Source organism: Urocitellus parryii, unplaced genomic scaffold (genome assembly GCF_045843805.1).
Source record: "Urocitellus parryii isolate mUroPar1 unplaced genomic scaffold, mUroPar1.hap1 Scaffold_40, whole genome shotgun sequence".
Lineage (NCBI taxonomy): Eukaryota > Metazoa > Chordata > Mammalia > Rodentia > Sciuridae > Urocitellus > Urocitellus parryii.
The window spans coordinates 8,706,973-8,719,062 of record NW_027553586.1 but is presented as its reverse complement, the minus strand read 5'-3'; the positions used below and the strand labels follow the sequence as shown (position 1 = coordinate 8,719,062).

The 12,090-nt window shown below is 37.7% G+C and overlaps 1 pseudogene; it reads left to right on the top strand.

Annotated features, from left to right (window-relative positions):
• Nucleotides 1-5,070: 5,070 nt before the first annotated feature.
• LOC144252280 (sodium/calcium exchanger 1 pseudogene) lies at nucleotides 5,071-6,873 on the top strand (annotated as a pseudogene).
• Nucleotides 6,874-12,090: the final 5,217 nt, after the last annotated feature.

The following is a 12,090-nucleotide window of genomic DNA, read 5'->3' as shown; positions in this document are numbered from 1 at the left end:
GTCTGATAGATGAGGCTGGGAGCCAGAGGAGTATTTGAATGTTAGATGAGATGGTCTCATGTCACATGAAAAATGTCTTCATCCTCTGGCATCATCTCTTTGTCTAGAAGCAATGAGAAGTACTTGCATCAGTTATGGGTAAAGATTTATACTTGCTTTCATGTTGCCTTAGAAATAGATTAATTGCTTAGCTCTGAGGCTTTCAGTCAGCAAGAATTACATAGAAGGGAATTCGAAGTCCTGATGAAGGCGAGTCAGGGAGTTCCTTGGAATAACCCCACTGCCAATCAATAGAATGGGATTAGGCCATCCAGTGTGAGGGCTGGTGAGGACACCAGCAAATTCCTTTCCTCTGAGTCAGGTACTTCTTGTTAGTTAAAACTAACCCCAGTTTCCTGTGGGGAGCAGGCACTCTGCTGCCTCACTCCTCTTTGGGCCCCTCTGCAACTGAGGTTCTTCCTTATGCTTTACAAAGCAGTTTGATAAACACCTATCTTGTAGGCATGTGTTTCTCTGCCTTGTAACTATGATTTCTCCCTTCATCACAGGGGGCTGGATTACTGGCAGCCATGTATCTCTTTACCATCTTTTTAGTCAGTGTCATTAAAATTTATTATTTATAGGTGATAAAGTTGTTTTGTTTTAAAATAAATAGTGAGTAGAAGATAATTCAGGTATTCTTGAAACTTACTGGGCTGAAGACTCATTTTGATGATGAAGTGGGTATTCCTAAGTGATCCCTTGACATAGACATAGAGTTGATCTGAATCCACCAAAGAAATCAGCTACCAGCCTTTAGTAGATCAAGGCAAAAATGTAAGAAAGCCAGGCAGCAAACCAACATACCTGTGGCCTCTGTTCTTATCTTCCTGCTTAATTTTCATGGAAAATTTATATATATATATATATATATATATATATATATATATATATATATATATATATATAAATTTATACACACACACACACACACACACACACATCCCTCAGGGGAAATTGGGAGGGTTAAGTAGAACTTCTGGAATCTTATAATGGAAGAGAGAAAATAGAGGTAAAAAGAAACTCCTTTAGATAACACTTCTCCCACATCCTCACAAGCATTTGGATTCAGTATTCATTAAATACAGAAAGCAACCAAAGTCCAGAGAGTTCTTCCCGGCTGCTTTATTGCCAATAACTTACATCAGTGTTTTTTGTCCACTGGTTTCACAAATTATAATGCTGTCACTTTTTTAATATAAATGTGATGATTTTTGGTAACCTCAGCAGCCCCTCTCCTTTTTCCCCAATATTGACAATGGATTTTCACCAATCCATCCATTTTTACACATCTGGTCCTCATTTGGCTAAAAACATATTGTGAGATGTGGGCTAGGGCAGAGATGGAGGTCAGGACTTTTTCTTGGCTGACCTAAGAGAGAGCCCTGACTGTGCATGCAGGAAAAGGTTGCCAGGCAATTGCTAAAGGGCAGGGAGCATAGGGCAGCTGTCTCTAGGAACATGCCAGCCCTCATGCTATACACCACAGTCATTGATGCTTGTCTGCTTGAGTCTCTAATCCATAAGATAAAAGCCAGTCTGTTGGAAACCTTCCATGAGACTATTGCTAACTGGGCTCTCCTAACCTGCATAGAAGCCAAGAGACTTTCAATGGGCTAGTTCAAGCCCAAATCCAACAATTGTCCAGCATTACTTTACCAACTATCAGGGATGACCTAATGGAACAGTTAATGGAAGCAGACCAGGATGTGAATCTTAGTTTGCTCTCTGTATGATTTTGAACAAGTTCTTAACTAGTCTACTCCTCAGTTATCCCACTTTGAAAATGAGTGTCTACTGGATAGGGCTATTGTTAGTGCACTACCCTCTGCACAACTCCAGGGGGTGCTGTTTGCAAAGACCAAAATGGAAATAGAAACACTAAAAGTTGTGTGACACAAAAGTGCTTGTTATTAGAAATATTAGATGTAACTGATACATGTAAAGAATTTAACACGATATCATAACAGTTTTAAGAAAGGAATTCAATATTAGTCTCTCAAGAAATTGTGATTTGTTATACTTTTTTGAACCTTGATTCTAAGAAGGAAAATGTTTTGAGGAAAGAACACAGTCTGCAAAGGCCTAGAAGTAAGAAAGTGCCTTATGTAGGGAATTAAAAGAATTTCTGCATTCAGGAGCACAGAGGTTAGATCATACAGGGTCTTGAGCAGACTATTGAGGGGTTTTACCACAGGACATGAGGCAAAATATAGCCACAGTGTAAGATCTGTTTCTTAGCAAGTTCAATTTGGCTGAAATGTGAAAAATAGAATGATGAATTTGGCAGTGATTTGAAGGAGTGGTTAATTATATCAGGCTTGGAGACAGACACAGGTTTGAATCTTTCTTCAGTGTTTACTCTCTCTGTTCAGTACTGTTATTTATTACAAATATTTAACCTTTCTGATCCTTATCAGTCTCCAAGACATTTTAAGTTTCCAGTCTACTAAAAGGATAACTACAAATGTTTCTTCTCCATTTTAAATGCTAGCTGTCTGCTCTTTCATTTTTGAATACTTGCCAGGCATTGGGATCATTTAGAAATCAGATCTTAATATAGTAGGCAGGAGCTGGTCTCCTTATTTCCTCTCATCCCCTACAATCTCTCTACTAAACCAGGAGAGAGCCTGTTCTAAAAGGAAAACTAGATATGACTCTCTGGTCAGAACCCTCAGGGATTCCTGTCTCTCTCCTCGTCAAAGCCAATACCTTACAGTGGCCTCAGTGACCCCGTGATCCCTTCCCTTTGCATTCCCACTCCTGCATGGCCCTTCCTCCACACTGGTTTCTCTGCACCATTACCATCAGGACCTTTGTACTTTGTCATAATACTCTTCCTGCAATACCCACAAGGTTTGATCATTTGCTTCCTTCAGGACTTTGCTCAAATGTTTTCTTATCAGAGACGCCTTCCTTAACTGTAAAATCATGCTAATTTATGTGTGCATGAATACACACACACACACACACACACACAAACACACACTGTCCTTCTTAGGTTGATTCTGCCCTTCCCCCATTGTACCACTTTTTACCACCTGACATTTTATTTATGCCTTAGAAGACAAGAGACTTTTGTTTTATTCACTGGTGAATTCTTAGGTATAGAAGAGAGCCTAAGGAGTCATTCTAAAATTCATATTAAGCACATATAAATAACTGTGGAAAAAATTGATGCATAAGGAACTTGGAACTAGATCTCCTATTTTTCTTGCAGACAAATTGAATGTTACCTTGTTTTAAGCAGGGATCCCACAAACCACCCAATCCCTGCAAGGCTAAACAAACAGACACACGTTGATCATGAACTCTTGCAATGCTTTTGTAAATGTGTTTCTTTCATTTGTTAGCCTTTTACCCTCTCCTGGACTTCTTCAATATGGGAGAAATATGAAAGAAGCCTATCTCCCAATAGAGATGACCTAAAGAGGGCTTGAGGCCATGGTGGGATCTCCAAGGGTCTTCCAGAATGTGCTGGCCACAGGGATACTCCTGGGACCTGGGAGTAGTTTTCAGTGCAAGCCATCAGCAGCAAACATAGGCAAACGTGGGTGGCTCTCAGCCAGCGTGGAGCTGAGAGCCTCTCACCCAGCTCCTCTTTTAATGTTTTCTAGGCCACAGGGCTATGTTCTGACTCAGGACTGCTTTCCTATCTGTGTGCTATGGATGTCATCACTGGCCTCCTTTGAAGCCTTCCAGATATTCCTGTATTTCAGTATCCATTCTCTACCCCTTTTACCCCAGTCCTGATGCTCCAGGTCCTAGAAGCAGAGGTGATGTGAGGTCAGAACAGAGTTTTGCATGATCTGGTGGTTGAATTTAGGGCTGTGGTCGCTCTGTCCACTACTTTGCTTGCCATTCTCTGTGCTCCTCCATGACTCTGTTGCCATATCTCTAATTACCTACAGCCCTTCATCATATATACTTTGTGGTTACTCTTGCTATGCCAAATAATCTAATTTAGATGGAATCATTGCTCCTGCATATTTTAGTCACTTGAGCCCACTATAGAACCAATGTGTATTTTGGAATGACCATGGAAAGTATGACATTGACACTGAGAAGGAACATTTTATGGCTGGTAATGCTGATTTCACAGCCTGCCAGGGTCTTACACACAACCAGGCCTGGACCTGGTTATCTCTTCTCTCTGTTGGGGAGAGCCTGTAGATTGTAAAGCAGGCTATGTATACAAATATGAAGGGCTATTCTCAAAGTACTAGATGCCCAGTTGCTAATATATCAGGAGACCCTGGTTGCTGAAAATTAGGAGGAAATGTGCTCTCATCAAAACATGCTTTTAAAACCTGTACTTAATGTGTGGAAATATTGCATTACAGTGGAATTTTTTTTCCTCTTGAGAATAAATACCATTGAGCTTTGATTGCAGGCAAACCTAGAGATTTCTCTGTTTCCAAGTCAGTTTAGAGCAGTAGGGTGTGATTTCTTGAAATACAGTGTAAGGTGTACTTCCAAATTTAAGATCATCACCACGCCTTGTTTTGGTAGTTGTTTTTCCGAGTCTGAATTTCAATGCACGGATATTAATAAAGTGATTTTCTCCATGAAAAATGTCCTTGAAGATAATGAACTAACCAAAATTTAAAAGAAAAAATCTGCTTTAGCAACAAGGAGGCAATTGTTTAATGCTTCAAAAGTTTTGTTTATCTTTCTTGTTGCCCATTAGTATGCATAAATGTGTGCTTAATTAGGCCAGGCTTAAAATTGAACTTTTCATTTCCAGGAAGTCAGTTGTGAGTCTTGCTCAGTGGATGGAATTACATGTAGAAAATTCACAAACAGAGAGATCAAATTGTAAATTTCACAAAGGATTGCTTAATCACTGACGGAGTCAGGTTAGTGATGATTCACCAGAGATGTTGTGATGGTCAAACATACACAAATTTTTGTTAAAGGTATTAATCATGCTTTGGATTTGGATCTAATAATGTGATTTTTTTCTACCCTCCCTGCCCCCATCTTCTTTTTACCAACAGGTCAGAACAGTTGGACGTCTCCTTGTACAACATGCCTCGGTTAAGCCTCTCAGCCATGTTTTCAATGGGATTTCATCTGTTAGCTCTGATGTCTTTCTTATTTTCCCACATGGACCATATAACTGCTGAGACTGAAATGGAAGGAGGAGGAAACAATACCGCTGAATGTACGGGCTCATATTTTTGCAAGAAAGGGGTGATTTTGCCTATTTGGGAGCCCCAAGACCCTTCCTTCAGAGACAAGATTGCTAGAGCTACTGTGTACTTCGTGGCCATGGTCTACATGTTTCTGGGAGTCTCTATCATTGCCTACCGGTTCATGTCCTCTATTGAAGTCATCGCTTCCCAAGAAAAAGAAATAACCATAAAGAAACCCAATGGAGAGACCACCAAGACAACTGTGAGGATCTGAAATGAGACTGTATCCAACTTGACCTTGATGGCCCTGGGATCTTCTGCTCCTGAGATTCTGCTTTCAGTTATTGAAGTGTGTGTCCATAACTTCACTGCGGGAGACCTGGGGCCCAGCACCATTGTGGGAAGTGCTGCCTTCAACATGTTCATCATCATTGCACTTTGTGTTTATGTGGTCCCTGATGGAGAGACGAGGAAGATTAAGCATCTGCACGTGTTCTTCGTGACGGCAGCCTGAAGCATCTTCACCTATACCTGGCTGTACATTATTCTGTCTGTCGTCTCTCCTGGTGTTGTGGAGGTCTGGGAAGGTTTGCTTACTTTCTTCTTCTTTCCCATCTGTGTGGTGTTCTCCTGGGTAGCAGATAGGAGGCTGCTGTTTTACAAGTATGTCTACAAGCGGCATCGGGCTGGCAAGCAGAGGGGAATGATCATTGAACACGAGGCGGACAGGCCATCTTCCAAAACGGAAATCGAAATGGATGGGAAAGTAGTCAACTCTCACGTTGACAATTTCTTAGATGGAGCTTTGGTTCTGGAGGTTGATGAGAGGGACCAAGATGATGAAGAGGCTAGGCGAGAAATGGCGAGGATTCTGAAGGAACTGAAGCAGAAACATCCAGAGAAAGAAATAGAGCAGTTAATAGAATTAGCCAACTACCAAGTCCTAAGTCAGCAGCAAAAAAGTCGAGCATTTTACCGCATCCAAGCTACTCGCCTGATGACCGGAGCTGGCAACATTTTAAAGAGGCATGCAGCTGACCAAGAAAGGAAGGCTGTCAGCATGCATGAGGTCAACACAGAAGTGGCCGAAAAGGACCCGGTGAGGAAGGTCTTCTTCGAGCAAGGGACATATCAGTGTCTGGAGAACTGTGGTACTGTGGCCCTGACCATTATCCGCAGAGATGGGGATTTGACCAACACTGTGTTCATTAACTTCAGAACAGAGGATGGCATGGATAATGCTGGGTCTGATTATGAATTCACTGAAGGAACTGTGGTCTTCAAACCTGGCGAGACCCAGAAGGAAATCAGAGTTGGCATCATCGATGATGTCATCTTTGAGGAGGATGAAAATTTCCTTGTGTACCTCAGCAATGTCAAAGTATCCTCTGAAGCTTCAGAAGATGGCATCCTGGAAGCCAATCATGTCTCCACTCTTGCTTGTCTCGGATCACCCTCCACGGCCACTGTAACCATTTTTGATGATGACCACGCAGGCATCTTTACTTTTGAGGAACCTGTGACTCATGTGAGTGAGAGCATTGGCATCATGGAGGTGAAGGTATTGAGAACATCTGGAGCTTGAGGAAATGTTATCATTCCCTATAAAACCATCGAAGGGACTGCCAGAGGTGGAGGGGAGGACTTTGAGGACACTTGTGGAGAGCTGGAATTCCAGAACGATGAAATTGTGTAAGTTCTTTTTATATGTTTATGTGTATGGTTGAGTGAGTGCATAACTGCAAGAGTGTGTGCATATTTTTAAACCAAATGGCATAAAAGGAACGGAATAGTTATTATGGAAGACACCTTTCAAAGTATCAGTCCTTGTTTGGGTGACACCTATCAATTGGTACTAGACACAGATCTTAATTTGACATTGAGATCTTTTTTTTCTTTTGTCTTTTTTACATATTCAAGTACACTGTAGGCCATGATAAAATGAAGCCTGTGACGTAAGTTAGCAGATCATTTAAGATGGGTTGAAAATTCTGTATTCTATTTTGGATCACACAGTATATATACAGAAAAGGAATATTTAACACATCACAAAAGGTTCCTATCTTCATTGCTGAGTACAAATTGGGAAAGCCCAAAAAAGAAACACCTCTAAAAAGAATTTCGTGGCTACTAGGACTGAGTGGAAATATTTCTGTGGTTTTCATCTGACATTGTGGTTTTATGACAATATAATGTTTCTGCTTGTATGCTAGTGTTTAATTATGACTTAATGACCAACCCTGCTTCTTCAGTGTTATGCTATCAGGAGAAGAGGATATATCTATTATTTATTTCCAGTATGGTTTTACTTTGTATGATTACATAAACCCTTTTACCCTGCTCATATAGTGATGAGGAGAGAAATACGACTCTGTCCAAGCATCCTAGTTGATGGGGAACAGGTCAGAGAAAGAAGTAGGGAGCAATTTACTCTCCCTATTGGCACTTTACAGTTGTAATACTGAGTGTTATGAAGTGATTCTTCCACTGAGAGCTGCCATTGAGAGAGACATTCCTCCTTCCTTGCCTTAGAGAGGGCTTTGCACTTAATTCACTAGAAGAAGCCAGGGAATTTGACTCAAGGACCAGTGTCCAAGAATGAGGGAGGGAACGAGGTAAAGAGAAAAGGAATAAGATAAATGAAGGAAGGAGGGATGAAGAAGAACTAGAAACTGTGTTATCACTGTATTATCTACAGTGTAACAAAGGATATTATGGTGAATGATTGTTTTTGAAGCATTTACAACTTAGGAATTTCAAGAAAGAGAAATAAATATATTAACTATAATTAGTTTTTAAAAATGGTTCTAGTGGTATATAATATGTTCGAATGGCAAGATACATGCTCTCCAAGTATGAAATTTCTCCTCTTGAATATGTAGGGGAAAAAAAAAGATGGGGGGATGATCAGAGGGAACAGGTTTTCTTGAAAAAGCTTTCCAGTGTCCTTACATCTCTTTGCCATTATGTTAAATGGATGTGAAGTTACTTAGTACAGTATCACAATGAAGTTCAGCAAAGCAGAGATTATAATATCCATCTTCTGATGTGTGTAGGTGGGCAACAGTGTTTGATGAATATCTACTTTATGTTGGCTCTTATGTTGATAATGTTCCACTTACTGTGATGGGTTTCACTGGGACACTTATGTTCCTGAAAGACAGGATATAGTAGCAAATTAGTGTCCTGAATATGCAAGAAAAAAAGGTTATTGAATGTGATTTTTCCCAGGTTAGTGCACTTAACCCTTATTCCTTTGCTAGGAATTATTTTGCATTATATTTTCTGATCATTTCAATTATTGAGCCTTCCCGTAGTAGAGAGCACTTGGAATCTATGTGAAAGTGTAATGTACTCACAAGGGTAGCCCTTAAATATAACTAAAGTGGTGCTTTGTTTTCCTCATTTGTTTGACTTAGGATGTTTTCTCATGAAAATTTTATGTTGCTTTCTCACAAGAATAATGGCTCTCTACTTATTTAGTTGAGAGTCAAGCTTTCCCTATCTACTTTGCTATCCAAGATTTGTAGCAAACCATAAATAAATAATCTTATTTTAGGTGGCATATGTAGAAGAAGAAGGTTTTATAAAAAGATTGACAGTGATTCAATGGAATAATTTATTTTGCCAACTCCCATTAAAAACACTCACCCTATTGAATTAAATTGATTAAAGAAGGAATATTGCCAAACTCCATCTTTTTTTTTAAGAGAATCTCTTTTTTATTGGTTGTTCAAAATCTTACAAAGCTCTTGACATATCATATTTCAAACATTAGTTTCAAGTGAGTTATGAACTCCCATTTTTACTCCAAATACAGATTGCAGAATCACATCGGTTACACATTCACCTTTTTACATAATGCCATACTAGTAACTGTTGTATTCTGCTACCTTTCCTATCCTTTACTATCCCCCTCCCCCACCCCATCTTCTCTTTCTATCCCATCTACTGTAATTCATTTCTCTCCTTGTTTTTTCTTCCAATTCCTCTCACAACCTCTTTAATGTAGTTTTTTATAACAATGAGGGTCTTTTCCATTTCCATGCAATTCCCCTTTTCTCTCTCTTTCCCTCCCATCTCGTGTGTCTGTTTAATATCAATCTTTTCTTCCTGCTCTTCCTCCCTGCTCTATTCTTAGTTGCTCTCATTATATCAAAGAAGACATTTGGTATTTGTTTTTTAGGGATTGGCTGCCAAACTCTCGTTTTTTTTAATGGATTATTTTTCCTTTGGTGATCATGTCCAATGCCAGGTCCGTATAGTCAGATTCAAGCACAAAGGAGTTTTTCATTCTGCAATGAAGTTGCCTCTGTAGACTCAACCCCCAACTTATCTTCAAGAAAGATTTGATATCTCCTCCATAGCACAGTTCATCTTAGAGGTAGTTTTCTTCAAAACCTATCATACATAGATAAGGGCTCTTGACACAGCTGAGCTTTATTAAATACAATGAAAAATCTTCTTGTTTGATTATTTAATGCTGTACATTAAAGTCAGGATTGGTGATTCTTTTCAAGGTGCTATAAAGAGATTTGTACAAAAGCGTTGGATTTAAAGGTTATCTAATTTTAAGAGTCTATAAATCAAGGTAGACACAGTCCAATCTGATCAGGGATCAAGACTAAGTGGCAGCCCAGCTTTATTGATTCTTTGACTACAAAAACAAAAGAAATTCTCATTTTTTTAAAAAAATTCTTTTCAACATGTATTCATTTTTCTAACAAAAAATTAAATCCAAAATAACATTTTAAGTTACATGGAACCACAATCTTTGTAAATGTAGGACAAAACTAAAATATTAACTGTTAGTCTAAGTTAGATTACGTTGGTGTCCCAGCATCTAATAACTTTTGTCAAAAGTGCATCAACATTTTAGTTTGTAGGTAAAAGTGTTAAGGATTCCTAAACATTTATCTTTTTTTAGGGTAGAATAGATCATTTAATTTTATAAGGATGTCTGTATCTACTTATTCATATTCTTACATAAATTCTTTGAATTACTTCAAATTGACCTTTTTAAGATGAAAATGTGTATTTCAGAAAAAAAGCACTGATAAAACAGATTCTCAGTAAAATAAAATTTTAAAATTATAATGCAAAACCCCACTTAACAGATAAAAATTAACAACTATCATATGCTTTTGTGAAAGCACAATCAATGAAAAATCCTAAATCCATGACAACTAATTTTAACTTCTCAGCATCATTCAATTAGGGAATTCAACAAGGAATTCTGTATAATGTTAACAGCTAATAAAAAACAAATCAAGAATATGTTAATTTGATTTGTGGTTTGGTAGGTGATATCTACAAATTTGAAATGCTACTAATGATTGTTCTTTAATGATACTATTTCAGTAGTACTAATTATTACAAAATATTGCTTGGTCTTCCAAAGTCTAATATTAACTGTTCTGGAAAATGTTAAGGTTAATTCATTAATGTAGCTACAACTCAAATTTAATTGCTTAGTTATAGCTCAATAATGATATCATTTCAGAAGATAATTGAAAAAAATGAGGATTTACTGTGATATATTTAAAACAGAGTTGAGAAAACTATGTAAGTTGGAAAATTTACATATTGCTTAGCAAATCAGTTTACTACAGGCTTTCTAGTCATAGAAAAATGTATTAAACAATGTGTCAGCCCAGTATTAATTTTAACAACTGTTACATTTTCAGGTGTGGTTGTAACTTCATTAACTCTAAGAGATGTAATATGCAAGGCATCTATCTCAACAAATACAGCTTTCTTACATTGAATATTTATATACTGTTTTTGAACAAAGGATTAAAAAATAAATAAAATTTTAGTGTAAGTCCTATCAAATTATTATTATATTATTATCATTATTATTATTACATTCCATAGGAAACAAATACTGGTTTTGGCAGTTTATATACCGGTGTTCATGTCTTGCCGTACAGCATTCTATGGAATAAATACTTAGCTATGTGATATGGCATGTAGCTTTATAATATGGTACAATAAGACCACCAGATACATAAAAAAATAAAGTAAAACTTGAAGTGATTAGAACAGAAGAACAATTGTGCATTGGGAAAAATCAGGAATAATGAAAAATTAGTACGTAGTGCCTTGAATCTGGCATATTAATATGAAATAATGAAATAATAAAAATAATGAAAAATTAGTACGTAGTGCCTTGAATCTGGCATATTCAGGATTTATTTTAAATTAGAAGAATTTCATTTAGACTATTACATTTAGACTTTTAAATTAAAGGCATATGATATTTTATACTGGCATAGAACTTTCCTAGGTAATGTGCTAATGTAGAAAATTTGGTTGCAATAATTTTAGCATTTCAATGGATTTCTGCTTTAGTGGATTATCTTTTCAGACCAGAATATTTATCTCTTTTGAGCCAAACCACATGTAGTATCATCTGAAAACCTAAATTATAACTGCAAGATGTTTTTGTAAATGCATATGTTTTCTGAATGCATTAGTCATCTTCCAAACAAAAGGAATCTATGTTTACCTGAGAGTGGAAAAATTAAATTGAAAATATTGGTGGACATGTGAACAGAACATCATAATTGTTTAGGAAGACAGCCTCTCCCACAATAAAAGCTACTGTATTTTTATAAGACTGGGATTAGCTCAGCCTGCAGAAAGAAGTGGCTACTAAGCTTCTTAGTAATGCCAAGGTCCCCCTCACAGTGCATCTCTTATCACCTCAACAGAATATCCCCTGGGCCTCCCAAAGAATACAGTCATCCTGTGAGTTCACTGTTCTTCCATTTTAAAGAGACCTTAGCATGACTACTTCTCTGTGTCTGCTTGAACCCTTCTTCTACTGTCTGTTTTGACATTTCTACTTCATTTCATGAGGACCATCACTTCTTCCAAGCTTCTGGATATCTACCCCAGCAACATAAAA